The 19,281-nt window shown below is 41.7% G+C and overlaps 1 protein-coding gene across 1 annotated transcript in view; it reads right to left on the bottom strand.

The window, feature by feature from the left end:
• Positions 1 to 19,281, bottom strand: part of ABTB2 (ankyrin repeat and BTB domain containing 2) — a 194,234-nt gene that overhangs the window by 154,933 nt on the left and 20,020 nt on the right. The window lies entirely within an intron of this gene.

Consider the following 19,281-nt stretch of genomic DNA (forward strand, 5'->3'; position numbering starts at 1 on the left):
CATGCCCATAACGGGCCATACCTCCAACTCTTCTCTTCAGATCCAAACACTATGGGCAAGCATCGGGTGGTCTGCAAATATTCTGAAGTTGACACAAGGGTTGAGGGTTATTCAACTTGTGTCCATCAGCCAACGCCACATCTGGAACAATATGTGACCGTTCACTTTGGGAGACCCCAGATTTGGCAGAGCTAGCGCTAGTCCTCTCTTTTTCAGTGCTGTCTTCTCAGGGGACCCCACTGAAGAACTCATGCCTGCCCCCTATTGGGTCAATACATCAAAGCATTGTCCTTTATCCCTGCCTCCCTTTAGTTTCCTTATGTCTTGCCTACAGTACCTCTTTCTCAGGTTGTCCTCTTCGTTTTTGAGGGGCAATCCTGAGCAGGATGGTCCAATGTCCTGCACCCCTACTGACTTCACTCTGCTATTTTATTTGTATCCAAACCCAACTTTGTAGCCAATTACCAGCTTTTACACAACACAGCAGACAAAGCTTATTGTTGAGGGACGTGACACTCCTCAATGTTTTATTTATGGTACAAAATTATGTCTGTTATATAGTATAGGATCCTTTCTATGCTTATTGCTTGAAACCTTAGTACACATCAGACCACATAGTTCTTAGTAACTTCTTATTGTACACAGGTAACTCAAGAGGTCACTTTTAATAGAAAAAACATACTGTCTTCTATTTTGACTACTTAAAATATTTTATTATTGCTGCCTTGATTTTGCTATTTAGAATAAAGCTGTAAAGGTGAAACAGCTCATTTTCAAAGGCCTGGAGCAAACAATTATTAGATGGTCCATTTTCTGCTCAAGAACAGCTGATTTGAAAGGAGGAAGTCAAGATGTGGAAATCGGAGTGGAAAATGCCAGCTCTGATTGAGGAAGTGGGTGAAAAATCTGAAGAGCTCTGTCCAGTATGGAAAGTACATAGATTCTTGGATACATAAAAGAATGCACCAGATTCAGGCCAGCAACAAATGTTTCCCTTAATGTATGTGTGTGTTTCTAGAGAGAGAAAAAAACCTGAATGACTACTGCCATCCCAACTTTTTGAAAAGCGGACCGAGGCAGCAGACTGTTCATTCTATAGAAAGCCAAGTAGAACACAAAGTGCATCCTACTGCCAGCTGTACTCTTGATCAAGGATTTTAAAGTCTTCTTGGCATACATCCTTGTCTGGGGAGGCAAAGCTCTCACTCCGATTGTCCAGACTACTAACCTCCCACCCCAAACCAACATCTATCTGAAAATTAAAAGATGAAAGGGCATCAACTGGGAGATTGTAGTCTCTCTGTTTAAGTAACTTAACCTAGAACTAAAGACTGGAAGTGCAGTTGCATGGAAGGGGACAGCTGAGCCCAGGGCAAACACTACAAGGGATCAATTTTTGTTTATAATCCAAAGATTTGCACAATTACAGGTTATCTGCTGAAGCACCACTGCTCTTCTTTCCCATTTCAACGTCTGTTTCTCTTGGAAAGTTTTTTGTGTTTATACAAAAAAATAAATTAAAACAGCAGAACAGCAGCTTCTGAGCCAATACCGACAGCCATGATATGTTTCTGATCTCAGGACAGTCACAAACATGTGGTGGGTGCGTATGGGGAGTGTAATCACTAACAGGGTCAAATTAATGCCCAGTATTAACTTCACTGAAATGAAAGGTATCAACGTTAGGAATCAATTCTACATTGATGGGGTTTATAGACAGCTTTGATTACCATGAAGGTTGTTCCTTCATATTCCCATCTTTAGAGTTTAGGAAGGACTAGAAAAAGCTCTTTCTACAGGATTTTGCAAGTACCAGACCCGAGCAAAGAAGCCTCTCAAGTCACAGTTGTTCTGCGAGATAAACTGCAGGAGACAAACAAACAGCAATCCAGACAGCCTGTGTGATGGTGTAGTGCAATATGGGATTTTTACAGGCACCCAGTGGGATGACTTGCACACTGCTCATGAGTAATGTGGCCAGCCCAGTCTCATGCTAATAAAACTTTATATCACACTACACCACTACTTAGTATTTTATGGCACATATGACACAGAATGGCTATTTCAGAGCCGTTTAAAGGAATTGCTTCGGTTCTATTTGCATATGCCTCCTCCTGTGCCATGAGAGTCCCAAGCCAATGTCACCCAACTGTACAGAGAGAGAGAGAGAGAGAAAATAGTGCCAAGAAGCATAAACCCTGAGCCTTTTCAGGGAGAGCTTTCTACTGCATAGGAGTGGGCTTGGAAGGATTAGATTTTTATTGATAACCATCAGTTGCACCATACACAAACTAATGACAAAAATATGTCCATGGCTGATCATTGAAACTGACAGATAGTAAGCAAAATGCTCCTTGAGAATTTGATTTAAGGATATTTATGTTGTATGTTTTGACATGTGTGATGTTGACCATTTGTATTTTGCTGATTTTAAAGCTTGAGTTTGTTGAACCTCAACATCTTTACATTATTGTCCGACTCCCATCCCATACATTTCTGCAGTTGTGAAGATTTAAATTGATAAAAAAAAATTAAAACTTACAAATAATCACTATTATGTTTTGAAATTATAAAAAGAATTAAAATAAAAGTTGAAATCTCCCAAACCTAAGTACAAGCTGATGCCCCCTTCCCAGTCAAAACAGTCTACCACATCACACACACCCCCACCCCGGCTGATTACCTCAACAAGTTCCCCTCTCCCCTAATTGTATGGATTTGAAACCAGCCAACTAACCTGATTATTCCCAATCCTCATCCCAGTGAGCGGACCCATGCACCTACCCTAACCCAGGCAGAAGGCACTGGGCTGGGACTCTAGAATTCTGCATTCATTCTTAGCTCTGCCACAGACTCCCTTTATGACCACAGGCACATCACTTTTCTCTCTGTATCATAGTTTCCAATCCTCACACGAGTATTTTGAGGATAAATCCTCAAACAGTTATTTAACTATGACAAGGTTCCAACAGAGTTAAAATGTATAGTGTCTATGAGACCTAAGCATGCCTTTGGACAGACCCAGTTAAGAGCTGCTCATGGTAAAGCCCTGTCCACACTACCGTTTTTAACCACATTGTAACTGTGGCCTCTGACTCAGTTACAGTTGTACTATAAGTGGGGCTTTTGGGTGGGGATGTGGATTTAAAACCAAGGTCTTGGCATGAAGTTTGTACCTTGGATTCATCCTGTTAAAAAATGCAGATGTGCAACATTTTAAAACTGGCGGAAAATCCTGCCTCCCTGTTTTTCAGCTTGAGCATCTTTGTCTGTGAGAGAGGAGAGAGAGCTGGCAACCTAGGAGGGGAATGGATTTCAGTTACATACAAAAGGGAGAATTTTACTCAAGAATGCTTTTCCTTGAAGAAGAAAGTGCTGAAAAAAACCCTAATATGTGGTGCCTATGCTTCTGTGATGCGAGACTGTGTGTTTAAGAGTCCCCTTTGGATAATCTGCATGTAAATGAGGCAACATTAGTTGCAAATGTCTCTGGAAACTTAAACTTGCTGCACATTCTGAAGCTTAAGTAAAAACAGAACCATCAGAGAGAACCCCTAATTACCACATAGCAGGAACTCTGATTGAAACCATCAGGGCAGAGTTCCTGTGTTTCACTAAATAAATACACCAAGTTCAGCTTTATTGTTATTTTAGCCGATGAAAGAAAAATAAAGTCTACCTCCACGTGCATGAAATTACCTGAATTTAAAGACCTATTGGCAATGGACTCAGAATAATGTAGGATTTTCTTCTCTCTCTTTTTTAAATGTTTGCATTTAAGTAGCCCAGTAGGGTTGCTTGGGTTAATATGAAATACTGAAACATGATTAACCCCTTGGCTTTTAGCATTTTACTTGGAATTGTCCCTTTGAATTTTAAGTTCCAGAGAGTAAATAATAAAAGCAACTATTTTAAAAAGTAACCATTTATTAAATCAAAGCAAGGATGTACTGAAGAGCATTTTGGTATAGTAGATCATATATTTTAATACCACATTTATTTTCTTGGCCATTGTTTTATTACTGCTCTCTGGCTGCTGCCAAGGACCAAGTTATTCAGAGGTGAGTGATAAGACCTTCTGTGACTATCCTCTGTGAGGTTATTTTTGAGTAATAATTTCATAGGCAGTTCATTCCAATTAGAGACTAAATAGATGTAAATTGGTATGTAGGGAATGAGTCTCCTTTTGATGCTAACACACACTCAATCCAATTACACTAATGAGATTTATAGCTTACTACTGAAAGAGGAAGACACCCTAGAGTTTCAGTTACTTTCCTGGGCACATCACTGTTCACATTCTGTAAATCATTACTAAATAAAATGAATCAGTCAGAACAATATGTATGGACATTTGCAAAGTTTGTAAGTGTCTTGAAAGTGCAACCTTTACCATTTTTTTTCTCCAGTCTTCTAAGGTTTGGAGTGCCCTCAACTCCCAGTGCAGGTCACTGTGTGTTGACGCACACTCAGCACTTTATAGGATCAGTCTCCAAATTCGCGAGAGAGAATGTGATCAATAAAATTTAGAATCCTTATTGTTTATTCATTTAAACTGCAGTAGGGCTGAAAGTGTATGAGGTATTGGACCAACTCATTGGGAATACTGAATTGCAGAGAAAAGTTTAGGGTCTAAAATGGACACTAAGATGAAAGACAAGGAAAGGGATGCAACATACATACCAAGCGGTTACTCATATCTCCATTCTGTCCATCTTGTTCATTTATGCAGGATAATAATAATGCTAAATTATGTACCTTCGACCCCCCCCCCCCGCCTAGTCATTATTAGTCCCTTAATTTCTGTAGATGATGCAGCACAAGTGAGTTTTACGGGTTATTTTAATAAGGCAGGAGTGGAGGCTGGTGCCTCTTTTAATGGCTGACAGGTGAGAGCAAGTCAATCAACATCTGCAGGTCTGAGAAAGAAGGCAAAGCAGATGTTTAGGGCCACATTTTCTAAAGAAATCTCTACTAGATCCCTGAAAACAAGCACAATTTTGTACATCTCAGTTTTTGCACATGCAGAGATGGAAGCTCTCAAAGTGATCTTTAGACATTAATGAATGTACCCACCCCACAGCCCTGTAAAGTAGGAAAGAATTATCTTTTTACAGAGGGAGAAACCAAGATGCAGAAATATTAAGCGCTTAGTTCTGGCCTCCCTGATCAGGGTGCAAATCCAAATCTAGTTGGGGTTTCACCCAACTAAGTAAGGACAGAATTGGGCCCTATGCGGCTTAGTCAAGGCAAGTAAGGGACAATGGGTAAGTCTACACTGCAATCCAACCTTGGATTGCAGCTCAGGTAGATATACCCACACCATCTTTATCCATGCTAGAATCACTACGACCTGGCACAGGCTCCAGCATGGGTTGTACAAAACCCTCCCAGAACCCTGGGTACCTATTTGCATTGCTGAAGCCCGCACCACCACATCTATAGCGATGCTTTTAGCCGTGCTAGTTGTGGGTATGTCTGCCTGAGTTGCAATCACAGCTCAGACGTTTGCATACCCAAAGAAATGGACCCCAGGAATCCAAGCTCCCAGTCCAGAGCTCTAACCAACAGATCACGCTTCCCTGCTACTGTATCTTAAAAGTGTGACCAGGTTTTATTTAAAATTGGTAACAATAAACTCACTGAGAGCAGACCTTAGCTAAGAGTTGTCTTAATAGACAGTTTACAAACCTTGGCATGCTGTAAGAAGTATAATGGAACCGCTGACACTGTATTAAATATAGCTGCACAAATACCATGTTGTAAGACAACACATTCCTGAAGGGGAATTCAGCTGAGAGAGTTAAAAAGGGTGTGCAGGAAGAAATATGCAGTTAGGTTTAGTAGCAGCTCAGCTGTGCTTAGATTTCTGAGGGAGATGCAGCATGTATTTATTAAATATGATTAAGTATGGTCAGCAGAATATCAGGGAGCTACTGGGTGGGAAATACTGCTTGTGGAAGCTGCAAACCCTCTCTCGAGCTAAGATTTCATTTCTCAGAAGACTTTCTAGAGCAGCTGAAGTCTCAGTCTCGTGCTGGGGCAGGAAAGGAAATGCGGCATTTCAAGTCCTGTGTTTTGCTACACTTGTTTACTATGCATAAAGTCACAATCTGGCCTAGTAAAAAAAAATTAGTTCATTCCCTGTTTACCAACAACATTTCATTAGCATCTACAGATACACCAAACTATTGGAAAGAACCCAAAGAGCCTCCCCTCCCTTTATGGTATTGCTGACACCATGGATACTTTGGAGTTTTTCATGACAATATTCAGCTTAATAAAATTGGAGTGAGTGTCTTCCTTCCACAATGCTGAACACGCTTCTTTCAAACCTAGAGACCGAGCAGCACTAGTAAGTACTGGGACATTACTTTATAAGAAAGGCAGTGACTAGGGCACCAGACTGGGACACAAGAGACTAGGGTTCTATTCCTGAATCTGCAAATGACTTGCTGTGTGACCGTGGACAAGTTACTTGATCTCTCTGTGCCTCTTTTTCCTCCCAGGCTTTGTCCGGTCTACTTAAACTGTAAGTTCTTTAAGACCAGGTCAAGGCACAAAGGGCTCAAATCCCAGTGGGGACCTCTAGGCACAACTGTGGTACAAACAACAGTATATTGAATCACCGAACGGATGACACCAGGACATAATGGAAGATGTCCTATAAAATGGGCTGGAAGTTGAAAACTAAGTCTAGATTCAACATGTAACAGGGTGTGTGGATGTAAGATAACGGTACATAATAATAAACACTTGTGTAGTTCTTTTCATCTATAGCTCTCAAAAAGTGCTTTACAAAGGTAAAGTATCCTTAGCCTCATTTTATAAACAAGGAAAACAAAAGCAAGGAATAGGTAAGTGACTTGCCCAAGGGGACTCAACAGGTCATTGGCAGATTTGAAAACAAACTAGAATCTGGAGTTCTGGGTTCTAAGTCCCTATCAACTGGACTATATTATCTCATTCAATTGCTTCAGTAAGACACCCAGAGAAGCGTGATCTCTTAACACCCACACACTCTGCAGTGAATTATTACACTTAAGTTATTTTAAATATTATTTAAGACATATTAAAGATTTTTAAAAAGTTGAATGAAATGTGTCCTTTTGTCTAAAATAACCCATACTATTATAAAATGTCTATTAGATATTATTTTAGATTAATTATACTATTGTCATCCCTCTGTCGAGTGGTAGTGTAACTCATTTTATTTATACTGTATACACCAATTCCTGAATGGAGGTGGTCAAACAGAATGCAGGCAATGCCCTCTTTCAGAAAGCTCAGCCAACGCCAAATCCTGCTTTCCAAGACACAACTCTGCCTCCAAAACTGACTCTAGTTAGAGAAATTAAGGCAGAGGGCAAACTCTCTTGTTGCTTGCAATACCGCCCCCAAAATGAGCCTGCAAGATTTGCTGACACTCAAGATGGAGCTCAGCAAAGTAGGAAGCCTGTTGATGGTTGTCCAGGTTTTTGATCTAGTCTGAGGTTCAAGATCGTTTTTATTTTATTTATGCTAGTTCATCCCATCACTAACCAAAAACACACAAAAATCCTACTTTCTTGCCTTTCACAGATTACTGGGCCTTAAGTCCTGTAGGTCTCTGTAGATTCAAGAATGAACTCACCACTGGGGTGTTCCCTCATGGCCAAGCCTAGTGTAGCAGCTCTTTCCTGTCTAGCACCCCCTGCAAATGGTCACTTCAGTCCTGTGGTGGCTTGCCTCTTCTCAGGACTAGATCCTCCAGCCAGGTCATGTTTTAGTCCCACCCCTCCTGGTGTAACAGAAAGTCCAGCAAAAACAAATGTCCAATTTGTCCATCCATCCATCTGCCCTCAGTTCCGGGCCCAGTGGTTTGTACATGCTTCTCTCTGGGCTCTCAGTCGTTCTTATCCTCTTCTCACGGGCCTCACACCACCTTATCAATGACACTAGGGAAACCCAGACCCCACTATAAGGGATTCCAGTGAGGGGCAGTCAAGGTTCACTCTGCCACCTCACCTGTCAGCAGGCCTCACCCACAGCCTCTCCAGGTTCACCCATTTCTCTGGGCTAGGACTTGCAGGGCCCTCCCCTGGAATCCCCCAACAAATTCCCAGAACAAAAGTATTAAACTTAACTCCCCTTCTGCCCTCCTTAGGATTGACCTTTCATCCCTCTCTGAACATCGCCCAGGCCTCCCACCCTGGAAGCCCAGATCCTTCCTTGTTACCAGGATTCACCAGTAGCAGTTGCTCCAACCCCAAGTGGCTGCTCTGTCTCTCTCCTGGCCTCCTGCCAGGCTTCTCTACTTAGAAGAGGATCCCAGAACCAACTCCCTCCCTGGACTTCCTCCTTGACCCTCCCAGTCTCTCCACTAGTCCTCCAGCTGAGCTTCGTCTCTAATGAAGCCTGGCCTGTTTTCTAGGGGCAGCCAGGTAGCATAATTGGCCTCTCGTGCCCACATTAATCCTTTCATTGTCAGGGGAGGGGTGAGAGGTACAAATTCCATCATAGCCACTATACTGAGAATGGCTATACAGAGACAAATTGTACTCAGCGAAGAAATGCAACAAATGAGCTATCCCATTCAATCCACCTCCCCACAAGGTATTCTCTCTATATCCATTTCACAAAAGTTTTTATGTCTATTTCAAATTAACCCCCTCTCCTCCCAAATCTATGCTCTCATAATAAAACAACAAATAAACTTGGAAATGTGGGTCAATTTCTACGTTCGGTTACACCTGTGCAACCTCACTGACGTCAGCGGCATCGCATGACTTAACTGACAGCAGAACTTGGCCCATGTGCTTAGGACATTAGAAAATCTGAAACATACTTTCCAGACTCTGCAGGTATGTCTACACTACAATTAAATACCCGCAGCTGGCCTATGTCAGCTGATTGAGGCTCGCAGGGCTTGGGCTACAGGGCTGTACAACTGTTTGGACTTGGGCTGTAGTCCAAACTCTGGGACTCCAGCCCAAGCCCCGCAAGTCCAAGCCAGCTGACATGGGCCAGCTACGGGTGTTTAATTGCAGGGAAGCCTATGTTCCCAAGCACTGCAGGGCCCCTTTTGTCTCTTTACTTGTTACAAGCTGTGAAAAACAAAGCACAATACTCACTGCATATAAAAATGTACTTTTATATAGTAAGAGCCTGAATATTTGAAGCAGTCAGATTCTGGAGTGATGCTTAAAGTCTTCAAACACTAAAGCTTGCTCTATCTGAATGTTGTTCCAAATAGTGGCTGATTACCACCATTAAAGCAAGCCAAAGAATAATGGTTCCCAAAGCAGCCAACTGGAAATTCTGAACAGCTGTGTTATTGCTGTACACGAGGAGTTCTGGAAAAGCAATAGACCTCTGTTACACCAGTGTAAATCCAGAGTCTATTCCACTGAAGACACAGATCACTTTATGTGTGAACAAGATCAGAGTCTGGCCCACAATCCTTAGGACAGTAGCAAAACAGAATTCACCATTAGTGTAGGTACAGAAAAACCACAATTCAAGGCTTACTTACTATATCTCTATTGACCTCAGCTATTTGCTGTATAAGCCACGTACCCTCTCTCTAAGGGAAAAGAGATGATTCAATCCCCAAGAGTTCTCATTTTGGTTTACCTTGTATGCTTTTACTGACAACTATGCCCAAGTGGGACTGCTGGGTTTGTTGACTACTGTGTATTGGAGACCACAAATCTGATTGTATCCTCACAGAAATGAAGGTGCTGATCCAGGCTTTCCCTAGAACAGAACAAACGGTTCTAACATGTGTTGGACATTGGGTAAAGCGAGATCTGCATTTGCAGGAACAGCTGGTTGCAATGGGCCCCAGCAGGAGCACAGAATAGACCCTAAAGAAAGCACAGTCTCTTCATCAGTCTGACCCGTAATCCCCTTCCCCCAACTCAATATTAGTGTAAATAGTAGTAGTTGTAAGTGATCCAGAAATCTCTAAGAGGCAGTAACATGATTATTATGTATCAAGTGCTTATGATATGCTTGGAGCTGTACCAGGAACTTATGATCTGAAAAGACAGACAAGATGCTCCGGGAAACCTAGAGGTGGGATGTTTTCTTCTTATACAGAATCTCATTCATTCACTCACTCACCCTTTGCAGGCAATGTGAAAGTAGTGAGTTAAGGGGAGATCAGGAGTGGGGAAAGTAGGGGAGATTGAATGAGGTAGGGAGATGCAAATCTGCATGGGTAGGACAAAAATTTAACATGTTAGCATTCAAATAGCTTGGCACAAAATTTCACAGCAATCTTTCACTTGGAGAGGTATTTATATGGCCTCATTCTTTTCATAATATGAATGAAAAATTTAGAAGTCCTTTCAGCATGAATCCACTTTGGTTCTTTTTACTGAAGCTTTAAATTAAAAACTTTCTTTTAACCTGTAACACTTCTTAAGAAAGGGAAAATGCCAGAAGAATGGAACAAAAGCTTTGTGGTGCTTACGTTTAAACACAAAGGAGATATTACACTCTATACTATCACCCACTTACACTGACATCGCATGCTATGTAAATATGGGAGAAGATTATCAAAAAGTGTCTGCATGGAATTGTTGAGAGTTGGAAGGGTCAGTATGGATTCTTGCCGGGGAGGAAAACAACCGATGCCATTTTTGCACTACAAGTCCTCGTGCAGAAGTTCAGAGAAAAAAAGATGGCAACTGGGCATAGTCTTTGTGGACCTGGAGACAGAGTACAACCTTTTACCAAAAGAACTAGTTTGGCGGAGTTTGCTACAGAGAGGTGTGCCAGCAGGATACGTCTCTCTTATCCAGGATATGCATGATGGAGTGACCATCATAGTCAAAACCAAATGGGGCTACAGCGGAGAAATTCCAGTAAACGTTGGTCTACATCCAGGGCCAGCATTGAGCCCCTTTTGTATATTCTCACTTATCACATTTGTGATAACCACAAACAAAATGGAGCCACCTAGGAGCATGCTGTTCGCTGATGACTTAGTGATACACACAAAAGATTGAGAGATCCTGAAAACCAACTTTGAACAGTGGCAACACAGCTTTAAGCAGGCTGGATTTAGCATGAACGTTGGTAAGACCAAGACTATGATCACTGAGGGAGGACTCCCCCCCCCCATAAAGGATATCACAAGTAGAGAGTGAAAGAATTTAAATACCTAGGATCAGTGGTTGCTGACAATGGAGCCCTCCTGAGTGATTCCTGGCATTGTACTAAAGCTGCTTGGTGCAAAGGGTGGGAGCTGACCCCAGTTCTCTATGGCACAAAAATGCCAGTAAAGTTAAAAGGTAGAGTTTATATAAACTGTAATTTGGCTGACCTTAATGTATAGCACTGACTCTTGACCAGCCTTCGGAAAGGAAATCAGTATTTTCTTCAACACAAAATGGAAATGTTTAGATGGTCAAATGGATGAATATTTCATGATAGGAAATGAAAGGCGGTTGCAAGGGGCCTAATCAGAGCCGACCCACAACATTTTGGCACCTGAGGCAGGGAGCTCAAATGACACCCCCATGCTCCCTTGCTTGGGCCAAAACTTTGAAAGGTCTCAATTCTGCCTTCTTCCTGTTCTACTCCTCTCATGGTACTGCTCTGCTACCTACCCCAATAAAGGAGAGCTAACAATTTAAAATGACTTTTTCAAAAAGTGTAAGTAACACTTAACTTTCAAACACCTGAACAGCAAACGTAACTCTTGTCTGCATAGTAAACACTGGCATTTTTATCTGTTTGAAAAATTAAAGTGGTGCTTTCCGTGCCTTCTTGGCTGCAAAGATCTGAACGGTTTCCTGAAGGTCCACAGTCTGGGCTCTATTGAGATGGTTGCAAGGCTGACCAGCCTCTCCTGTTTCATTGTGGAGCACAGATGTGTTTTTATTAACCTCAGCTTGGAGAATCTGCAGTCTCCACTGGCAACTGTTACAGGAAGTGTTAGAAGTATGTGCAGAGCAACAAAAGCATTTGGAAAGAGGGTGGTCACCTTATTTGTGCACATATATTCCAGAACAGCCTTTGGAGTTGATTCTGCTGAAATGTATCTTGAAAGGGCTTTCAGTTCACCACCTAAATCACTCGCATCAATATTGCGCATGTTATGTGTCAACACTGTCTCTAGTGCCCTGCATTGCTGGTGTAGGTCTTCTTCAGGTATAGTGAGGAGTTTTGGAATATCCTACAACATCCCAAATATACTGCTGTGTTCCTTGAGCTGCATGAAACGTTCAACTGACTGTACTGAACAATCTAGCACCTGGTTAAAGAATTCAACTTTGAATTGTTGTTTGGGGTCTCTTACGGGATTATCCCATGCCTCGTAATCAAAATGTCGTCTTCTTCGGTGACCTTGAATGGGTGGGAAAATAGCTTCAGTGTGACGTTCCTCTGCCAACTTCTGTGCACTCTTCAGAATGTTTTGAAATCCCTCATCTGACCAGTAAGACTGTAGGTCTGACTTTGCTTTGTCCAGTTGTTCCATTCCTCCACATATATCAAGGTCAATACCTTGGAGTCTCTGCTTACAACATTTATTTTAAACAGTACATCATGCCACAACACTACGCCACACAGAAATTTGAAGTTATGCATGTTTCTGGTGATTCCATTTTCCTCTGCCACTGTTTTCCCACAAACAGTTCCTGTCATAGCATTATCCTCCATAATGGCTACTATGGCATCATCTTCCCTCCTAATTTGGAGTTTGAATGGCTTTATCGCCTCCACTCGACTTTCCCATTGTGTGGCACTCAGTGGTTTCAGTGTCAGAGAGGATGTTCCCAGATGTTGCTTCACAATTGGCCATTGATGAGTTGATGCAGAGAAAAATACATAGATGCTTTGAATTACATTAAAAAAATTCAGCAGTCTCACTAGAAGCTGATGCTGCATCACTGACCACCAACTTCACTGAATGAGAACTGCATGGGACAATAAAAAAGCTCAAGGGTTTAACTCTAGGATCCGTGTCTGCACTCCTCTGTTCTTTTCTCTCATGTTGGCACCATTATCATAGCCCTGACCCCTCATATCAGCTACCGCAATTCCCATATCTCCCAACTTTTTAAGAAGCACATTTGTCATACCAGCTCCTATAGTATCATCAATGTCAATAAATTCTAGAAAATACTCTCTGACAGTCACCATTGCAGGGACATTTTCACTAGGTTCTATTGTTGTTACAAAATGCACTATTAAAGTCATTTGTTCCGTACGGCTGATGTCAGGTGTGCAGTCCAGAATAACAGAGTAATACCTTGTTGACTTCAGATCTGTCACAATCTTCTGTTTGACTTTTGTTGCCAGTAACTGTATGATTTTGAATTGTTTTTCCAAGGTAGCGGAGTGTGTACATTTCTTGGGTGGTGACTCTTCTTAGATGCTTCTGGAGTTCAGCATCAAACTCAGCAATCAGCTCCACAATGTTAAGTTTCCATTGTTTGGCACATACAGCTGAGCTGAAGTGCCACACAGTGCTAAGTTTTGGGTAGCAAGCATTCTCACAATGGCAATGAGCCTTTTCTGAACATTTTGCCAGTAAAGACACCCTGATCAATCTTCTCTTGATGCTGATCATCTATAGTGGCCTTTAACCTTAGTCTCATCTCAAGCTCTTTCCATCTATGGAATGCTCTCTGGTGATTTTCTGTCTTTTCATGGCATGCCAGATTTCCAGCCAGATTCTTCCAGTCCTTTGTTCCTGTAGAACCCAATGTGGCTGGAAGATTAGACTGGAAGAGTTTGCAACAAAAACAGTATGCAGCATTCTGGGTTTTTGAGTACATAAGCCATGACCTCTCCACTTTGTCACCATTGGGGATTTCACGCCAGTAATGTGTTGGATGGAAACTTGTATTTTCATTGTCTTTGATGAACATGAAGTTTTTCACTTGCTGTGGCCCATGCAGTACAAGGAAGTCCCTCAGGCTACTGCTCAAGTGGGTCCACAGTCCTGGAACATCTAGACTTAAGGAACTAAATTCAGCAGCAGCTGTTTCTTGTGCCTCCACCACACTCTTCTCTGATCTACACTTTTCTTCAGGAATGTGCATGGTTACATCCATTTGAGATGGAGATATGGATGCTGCAGTAGCTGCCAGGTTACCTGCACTCTGACTAACTGGAAGACCAGGCATCTCCTCATCACTCACATCCTCACTGGGGCCGGAAGGCTCACCATGAACATTTGTGTCTATATGTCTCAGGAGAGTTCCTTCCTGCTTAGATAGAAAAGCTTCCTTTGCTTATTTTTTCTGAATGCTGCCCCAGAGGGGAGTTTTCTTCTTTCACTCATGACTGCTGTTCTGATAGTGGCTCAACACTCATTTGAAGGGGACAAATAAGCAGGCTGGTAGCAGGGCCTGAGGGAGGGAAGATATCAGCCTCTTAAAGGCCTAACTGGCTTCTACTACTTCAGTTGAGTGCCTGTTCTCCTCAAGCGGGTTCAGGGAAGCAGCAGGAAACAGGAAGCTCCCTGAGAAACTGGTGTTAATCAGTCCAGGCTCCTGGGGGTGCTAAGAGCTACATAAGAGGCTTCTCCTCGTCCCTCTCCCTGCAGCTCCTGCTGCTTTCTGTTATTCCCTCTCACCTTTTCTCCTGCCTGCCTGTTATGTCTCTTGTTCCCTCCTTCCTCCAGCTCAGCACTCCACCATCTCTGTGCATCTAGAGCAGAGAGAATACGTATGCACCAGCAGCAGACACAGTTTTCTACACTCTGGGTCCTAGTGGTGTCCTCCCACAGTCTGGCACCTGAGGCGGCCGCCTGAGTTCGCCTCATGGTAAGGCCAGCCCTGGGCCTAATGCAGGTTTCTCCAGTTGAAGACAAATTGAGGGAGGCTAGGTTACGCTGGTCTGGGCATATGCAGCGGAGACTGGAGAGTAATATCAGTAGGATGGCTCCTGCAGTGACTGCGGATAAAAGATGACCAAGAGGGAGAACAAAGACCAGGTATATGGACCTTAGAGAGATCAATTCTCACAACCACCTGGAATACAATCATGAGTTTGGAAGAAGGCTATAAAAATTGGCAACCCTGATAAGAGAAGTAGTAAGAAAGAAGACTATGATGATGACTGAATATTTAGGTGAAAGATTTAGCATCATGTGCTGCAGAACAAATGCAGGAAAGCTTTCAAATAATAGTAAGTCCTGCTAAAAATCTTTATCAGTTGAAGGTTAAATTGAATGATTAATGGGTTCTTTTACATGTCATGCTGACTTTGGTGCAAAATAGGCAGCTGCTTTATGTAAACTTGTACATTTCTCTTTGATAGCAACCACAAAATAAAACAAGACACTCCCACTTAAAATCCTCTAATGCTCCTGCTATTCGTTTGTCAGATAAAAGCAGAAAACCACCAACCTATTATTCCCAATCAACAAGAAGTATCACCCGCAAACAAGCCAGCGTTGTGTAATGTGTACCATATTTTAAGGATGCTTATTCCAATACATCAAGTGAATCGTCTTAGAAAAAAGACACGAAAATAACAAAACAAATGAAATGAGTTAAAGTTACTCCAGATTTACAGCCATGTAACTGAGATCAGAACTTGCCCCAACATTTCCCACTGTAGATAGGTGACTAAATTCATTCCTCCTGTAAACTCACAGAATTCATTGGAGTTACACTGGGGTGAATTTGGCCCATGATTGCTAACATGAACATTTTCATCTCTAAACTAGTTTTTGCTGATTAGCGGACATTGACAATTATCTAAAAAGACTGCCTTTGGGATGTTGAAGTTCCCACTATCTTTCATATTTCCAATTAATTGTTAATTGGATCTTTAGGTGACCAAGCTGACTGAGTCAAAAAGTAAAGAAATCAGAACACAAATCAGAAGGACTGGATGGTTAAAAAAACTGGCAAACATACAGAACCGGTCACCTCCAGGCAGGGCCCAGATTGGAAATAATATAAGTGACAATACACTCCCACCCTTGTGATGACAGAATCAGATTCAATTCACAGCAGATTGTTCAGCTCTTCATAATATGATCATCCTCTTCTTAATTATGAGCTTCCATCAGCTATGAAATAATTAATACTGACGCTGAAACTATCATCATTAGGCTTCTGGTCAACACTCTTGATATGAACAGCATCAGTTCGCACCTCTCAGAATTATTGTGCTAGGCTACCTGCCGACTCAGCAGATGTTGCTGCATAAGTTTACACACAGTTCACATTTTAAAGGTTATTTTTACAATGATAAAACCTGGATATTATTATTATTTTAAATGAAAGCCAAGATTTTGCAGGACAAAAAGGCATCCGCCTGGAAAAAATAACAGCTCAATGTGCAAATGTGATCTGGCTCATTTGACCCCTACCTCAAGGTCAATACAGCTCAGGCTGTATGACTGCCTAATTGATATGACTCAGTTGTTTCAATCCAGTTCCTAACAGTCAAGGTCCCATCACAAAAGCTGCCATCACAATTGGCAATATTTGGCATCTTAACGTACAATCCTTGTCATAATCATGTGTGTAGTTCCACTGACTTCAATGAGATTATTTGCCTGCATAAGGCAAGTAAGAATTGATCCTTACCAATCAAAGAGGCCAAGGATGTAATGGGCATGGAGAATAAACAACCCTCAAATTCTTACGGGAAGTCCCTATCAATCAGAGTTGAAGCACACTGATCGGACCCATGTGAGCAAAGTTGTTGTGGGTTTGGGGATTTTTTGCTACTAACCATGCTGCATTTGTACTGTGGAAGGAGACCATCCATCCATCACAGCCATCAATACAGAGCCCTTCACCTGTACTAAATCCACTTTTATTATAAATTATTTCACTTTTCCTGTGTAGAGAAGAAACTGAATAGAGGTGATTTTTATTTTTTTTTTTAAATCTCCAGTGAACTGTCAAAGACTGCCTCATGAGATATCTTTAAAGGAAGCATCCAGCTCAACAGTTGTACTTTTTAGACATGCTGGAAACTTTGCAAATGACGTAATTTGTTCTCTGATTATGACTGTGCTTCATGTCTCGCTAGTGGTTAAGAGATACTGTTCTCGGAAGCAAATCATCCATACATTTGAGGTTCCAGGCTCTGACTCCCAAGAACATACATTCATAACTCTGGCCATAGGCAGCCGCTGGCTACCTTTCTTGGGATTTTAGCAATACTAACTCATAGCTACTGTCATTGATCCTATTTGGCTTTCAGTTTGAAAACAAAGTAAACTATGTATGTAACAACAAAAGTGAATCATCACTATCAATGACAATTCCTAATGACATTTAGCTAGACTTTTCACTTGCACTGAATGTCAACACAGTGGGACACAGAGACATTTTATTATGAGCAATTGTATTGGATACAGACCCTGGTCTAATTCTGCTCTCTGTTACACTACTTTAAATCCAGAGGCCCAATGAAGATGACTGTGGAATTACTTTAGATTCACAACAGAGTAAATGTCAGTGCATCTGATGAAGTGAGCTGTAGCTCACGAAAGCTTATGCTCAAATAAATTGGTTAGTCTCTAAGGTGCCACAAGTACTCCTTTTCTTTTTGCAAATACAGACTAACACGGCTGTTACTCTGAAACCTGTCAGTGCAGTGTGGCAGCTGTTACTCTGAAACCTGTCAGTGCAGTGTGGCTCCTGAAACTAACTCTCATACTAGTCATTTAAATGTACCAAATGAGTAATGATTTGTAGGGGAATTTAAGAGGAAGACTCGAGGGAAATGGCATTTTAGTCTTTCTTCCTTAATTGAGTTTATACTTAAGATAGCAATATTCCCTCTTCAGGACCCATTCAGACTCTAAAAGGCAGTTTTACCAATATGCCATCAGAATATTGATAGTAAATCTGGATTGAGTGCTTTTCTTTTGGGGAAAAAAAAGGAAACATGGTATCCAGCAAAAAAAGCCTACTGAGCTAATAATTCATTGAGATCTAAAAGCACACAGACAGCTATAAAAGAAAAACATTTATGAGCGTCCCGTCCGTGTCTATTATTAGTTGTCCTTTGAGACTTGCTTCAAATCACTTCATATAATCAGAAATAATTTCATATATAAGAAGTAATGCATTTGGTTTACTAACGGACATCACACAAAATCTGTGTCTTTTTTTCCAGTTGAGAAATGAAGCTGCAATTGAAAAAAAATGGTTCAGATGAAAATCTTTTTTCCTGCCCTGGTGGTCCTTCATGAAAGCAAAATATTTCAGACAGTGCAACAGACCACACATAATCCCCCCAGAACTCAGTAATTAAAACTGTCAAATGGAATTTTGGGATCCTTGAATGTGCTCTAAAAGTTGTCATCCCAGATGTTACCCAGGGTCCCCAAATTCCTAAAACCATCCCTGTGGTATGGGAGAACTTAATAAAAGTCTCCCTAAAGCTGGTGCTGAGGTCAAAGAAGGTGTTAATAGAGTGAAGCCTGCACTATACAGCCAGCAGGAAACCCTGTCTCATCAGGAGGTTTGGTTTATAGTTTGGATTCATACCAAACTTGCTCAAGATTGAGGCCGTGGCCAGGGCCCTCAATGTGACAGCTCAAGCCCACAGTCATGAGAGATCACAACTTCAGTAACTCAACATCCCTTCAGGAACAGAATGATTGAGATTAGAAAACCCTGACTTAAAATAGAATAATCTTAAATAATTAGCAAGCATATTGAGGGATTTATGAACAGCAAGTTAAAACATTAATGGAACCAGACTGAGGTCTCAGACTGGAAACTTTACCAAAGTATGGAAGTCTTTTGACATTTTCAAAGCTACATCTGCAAAGCACATGCAACATCCCTTTTCCCTCCCCCCAGGGATTCCATTTGTGCGTAGTAACTTCTCAAAACAGATTTTTTTAAAAAGTGTCTCTTTATGAATGGGAAATTTTGGTTACCTGGCTGACAAGTTTCAAGGAACTTGCATTGATGACTGCTGTGCTTTCTGGAAACTCAGTGTTTTTTTCTGGAGGCTGAGGCTCTATGTATAGGGAGTACTGTACATATAGAGGAGCTTTCTTCTGTAATAAAGTAAGCCAACATCATGGGCTTCATGCTGCCCAGTGCAGGTGCTGAGTGCCGAGCATGCAAGATGAGGAGCGATAAGCAGAACTAGGAGTGCAAGGACACCCGATCCCATATTGGGAGTGTTGCTGCGTGGCTGCAAAACTTAAAGGAGAGAGTCACAAAAGCAGGATGAGGTCTGCATTTAAGCCTTTGTCTCCTGATACACCCATTCTCTGCCCTGTATTATCCTGCACACTGGTGAGTAAGAAAACTATACAGCGATCTTGAGACTTATTCCATCGGAGGG

This window comes from Lepidochelys kempii, chromosome 6, assembly GCF_965140265.1.
Source record: "Lepidochelys kempii isolate rLepKem1 chromosome 6, rLepKem1.hap2, whole genome shotgun sequence".
Taxonomy (NCBI): Eukaryota; Metazoa; Chordata; order Testudines; family Cheloniidae; genus Lepidochelys; species Lepidochelys kempii.